The sequence below is a fragment of the Aegilops tauschii genome, chromosome 6 (genome assembly GCF_002575655.3).
Source record: "Aegilops tauschii subsp. strangulata cultivar AL8/78 chromosome 6, Aet v6.0, whole genome shotgun sequence".
NCBI lineage: Eukaryota > Viridiplantae > Streptophyta > Magnoliopsida > Poales > Poaceae > Aegilops > Aegilops tauschii.
In genome coordinates, this window is record NC_053040.3 from 303,581,558 (window position 1) to 303,586,139 (window position 4,582).

The window sequence follows — 4,582 nt, forward strand, 5'->3', positions numbered from 1 at the left end:
ATGTGGTTGATTTTCTTCAGGCACAACTGATGCAGTTGCCCTGACCTCTTCATTTTCTTCAGGCGCACCACTAGTGGGTACCCTGGCAATTTCTTCAGTGGCTGGAATGCAGTCATCAGCCTTGGAACTCACATTGTCTTCAGCAGCCTGATTGTCATCAGCGGTGCTGGCATGTTCTTCAGTTGGCTGAGCAGATGCTTTAGCCGGAGTGACTTCAATATGCACAGGGGCAGCGGCACTTGAAGTGAATGTCTTTGTCAGATTGACGAACCTGGCCTTGGCTCCTTTCCAATCAGCATAGTAAGCGTTGAAATCATCGCTGAGGACTTTGATTTCAGACTGAATCTTTACAAGTTCATCAGTTGTCATAGAGACAACGTTGTTCTTCAGGAACTTCTCCTTCCTGTACTGTGCTTTCTTGAGCTGCCTGGCCTTCTCATATTTCCATTTTTCTTCTTGGATGAAATGGGTCAGCATGTGACTTTGGCCAGGTGTCAACTTGAAATCAAGCATAGGAGTGTTTGGGTCCTTGTGCCAGAGGTCAATATAGTCGAGGATCAACTTTGGATCCAAAAGCAGTGGCACATCTGTGCCCTTGGCTCTAGCAGCCCTGACTTGCCTGTCTCTGATGATTTCAGCAAGTTCTTCATCATCAGCTTCGTCTTCTTCAGACGGTACTTGGAAGGCGACTTGCCTCTTGTGAGGACTTGGGCGAGAGCCTTGTCCAGCAGTGGTCTTAGTCTTCAGCAGTGAGGGTCCTGTTGAAGAATTTGGTGCAGCTGAGGAACTAGCTGAAGCTCCTGAGGCAATAGAGATGCCTGTAGTCCTTTGGCACGTGGCGAGATGCACAGGTGCTGAGGATTTTGTCGGAGCAGCTGAGGACTTTGGAGGAGTAGGAGCGGCTTGAGGAATTGGCCGTGAGGGCTTAGCTGAGGAAATTGGCCGTGAGGGCATTGAAGAAGAGGCACTTGGCTTGTGCGCAGACTTCTTTGCCATGGATTTCTTCGGCCTTACAGAGGCCTCAGCAGCAGCAGCAGCAGTGGAATCTTCGTTGAATTTCTTCACTGCATCTTTTGCCTGTTTGGCCAACTTGGCCTGGCGCTTGGCCCATTCTTCAGGAAAATCCTCACCGCACTTGATGCTAGTGGGATCTGCCTCTTGGCCAAGTGCCAATGGAGGTCTTGAGCATGGAGGAGTAACAGCGAATTTCTTCATGTATTTTGGAGTCACATACCTGTACTCCCTCCACTCTTTTGTCCATCTCCTTTCTATCCTCTGAATGCGCACCTTGCGCTGATTCTTATCTTCCTTGGGGGGGGGGTGCAGTACCGAGCATAAATGTCATCAGGGATTTCAAAGGCAGTATTGATTTCAGGCCTCTTTCCTCCTTTCTGTAGCTTCTTTCCATCAGCCATTTTCTTTAGTTGAGGAATTTGAACAATTGAACTCTCTGAAGAAGTATGCAACTTTTCTTCGAGGAACACTGCAAATGAGTTAAGTTTATGAGAACCTAGTGATTCAGCAGCGGACATGAGTACCTGTGAACAGAGTATAGTTGCGAGGAATTTGGAGAGGTCATATGCGTTCTCAGAAGGTTTTTCAAAAAGAACAAGTTTGAGAATTTGACCAGATGAGTCTTGAAGAATTTCACTAAGCATTCTTTGTCTTAGGTTCCAGAGTTGTATAGATCGAAGATCCACACAATTGAGGAATCTTGAAGAAAAATGATGCTTAGAGAAACGAATCAAGAACAGATGACAAGTGAGGTGTTCAGTGTGTGAAAAATTTGAGGAATAAACACCTTTGAAGATTTTGTAGAAGTCATTTGAATCAAAGAGGGCAGTAAAAGTAACTTTTAATTACCCTGAACGAAGAACACGACGAACTGGGATTTGGAGAAGTGAAGCTCGTCTGTGCAGATCTTCCACGCCTTAACTTGGCGGAGGAAGACGGCTACGGCGGCGGCGGAGTGAAGATTTCCGCGGCCGGCGTGAGTACGGCGGCGACGAGGTCGAGGCAGTGAAGCTCTTCCTCACCGGCGACGATGATATAGCGGCGGCGCAAGGGTTTGAGAAGCTCGAGTTGGAGAGAGGTCGAGCGGAGTAAAGGAAGTGAGGAAGGGGAGAGGGGGTATTTATACCCACGGTGAAAAACGGTTCGCCCGAAGAAATTGGACGAACGTTCCCCTGACCCTTCTCATTCGCTTGACATGTGTCACCCACGTACTGAGAAGTGGAGATCGTGTTAGATCGTGGGTGAATAGATAAGTATATCGTGGGAAGAGGAACGGTTTGAGTGGCAAACCCGAAAATTTGGATAAGATAAGTTAAAAGTTCCGTTCGCAAATTCTTCAGCTGACAAGGACACAGTGAAGATTTTGAACGAGTTTCAAATAGAACGCACATGAAGAATTTGTGAATAGATAGGGTTGAGTATAGCATAGAGGGGGAAGGGTCCGATCACATTCACTTAGCAGAAAAACCAACTTGAAGAATTAGCCATAAGTGAATGCTGTAGAGGACATAAACTCATATATATATATATATAGCCAATGAAGAAAAACGACGGACACAGTGAAGATTTTGCAAAGTTGAAGAATGTGAACAACTGAGGAATTTCAAAACTGAGGAAAAACTCAAATTGAAGATTTTCAACATTTGTGGTGGCGTGACCCACCGTATAAGAATGATGATTTCAGACACCGCGTACAATTGTCGTAGGGTTCTGAGAATCAAATTCTTCATTAATTTCTTCACACTTAGAGTGTTATTCTTCATTGATTGAAGAAAAATGTTTCTTCATGTGTTGCACATCTAAGTCATCAATTTTGCATAAGTGTTAGGATGAGTGTCCTTTTCAAAGGACATTCGAAGATTCTAAGATATTTAGCTCACACCGCAACTTGCTAAATCTCTTCTCATCCAGGGGCTTTGTGAAGATATCGGCTAGCTGTTCTTCAGTCTTCACATGCTCAATAGAAATGTCGCCCTTCAGCACATGATCGCGAAGAAAATGATGACGAATCTGAATGTGCTTTGTCTTTGAGTGCTGAACTGGGTTGTGAGCAATCTTGATGGCACTCTCATTGTCACAGAAGAGAGGCACATTCTTCACGTTGACGCCGTAGTCCTTGAGAGTTTGCTTCATCCAAAGCAGTTGAGCACAGCAAGAACCAGCATCAATGTACTCAGCTTCAGTAGTAGACAGTGATACGCAGTTCTGCTTCTTCGAGGACCAACAGACCAAAGATCGTCCGAGGAAATGACATGTACCAGATGTTGACTTGCGATCCACATGATCACCAGCAAAGTCAGAGTCAGAATATCCAACGAGATCAAAAGCCGAGCCCTTAGGGTACCATAATCCTAGTGTTGGTGTGTGAGCTAGATATCGAAGAATATGTTTCACAGCCTTATGGTGTGATTCCTTCGGTGTAGCTTGAAATCGGGCACACATGCAAACACTAAGCATAATATCTGGCATAGATGCACATAAATACAATAAAGAGCCAATCATGGAGCGGTATACCTTTTGATTGAAGTCAATACCATTTTCATCAGTGCACAGATGGCCATTTGTGGGCATCGGAATTTTGACGCCTTTGCAATCTTACATGCCGAATTTCCTCAATACATCCTTGAGGTATTTCTCCTGAGATATGAATATGCCATTGCGCTGTTGACGAATTTGAAGACCTAAGAAGAATTTCAACTCTCCCACCATAGACATTTGATATTCTTCACTCATCATATAGGCAAATTCATCACGGGTTTTAAGCCTTTCTTCATGAGGAATTCCTTCAAAGTATCATACCACGCCCGAGGGGCCTGCTTGAGGCCATAGAGGGCCTTATTTAGTCTGAAGACTTTGTCAGGATGCTTAGGATCTTCAAAACCTGGGGGTTGAGCAACATATACTTCTTCCTCAAGCTTACCATTGAGGAATGCACTTTTCACATCCATTTGATATAACGTGATATCATGATGGTTAGCATAAGCAAGTAATATGCGAATAGCTTCAAGTCTAGCAACAGGTGCAAAAGTTTCATCGAAATCAATTCCTTCAACCTGTGTGTAGCCTTGAGCTACTAGTCGTGCCTTATTCCTCACCACAAGGCCATTTTCATCTTGCTTGTTGCGGTAGATCCACTTTGTGCCAATGATATTGTGTTTGCGAGGATCTGGACGATTGACCAGTTCCCAAACGTTGTTGAGCTCGAACTGATGTAATTCTTCTTGCATGGCCTGAATCCACTCAGTCTCCAGAAATGCTTCATCTACCTTAGTGGGCTCTGTGATAGAAACAAAAGCATAGTGCCCACAAAAGTTAGATAAATGTTAAGCTTTTGAGCGTGTGAGAGGACCTGGTGCTTCAATGTCATCGATGATCTTCTCAACTTGCACTTCTTTTGCAACGTGAGGATGAGTAGGTTGTCGTCGAGGAATTTGATCAGCATTTTCTTCAACACCATTTTCTTCAGCAATTTCTTCAGGTGCATTAGCTCGACGTTCTTCACGTTCTGGAATGAATTCTTTAGCAGATTCTTCGGTAGGAATTACATCCTCAGTAGCCTTGAACTTGA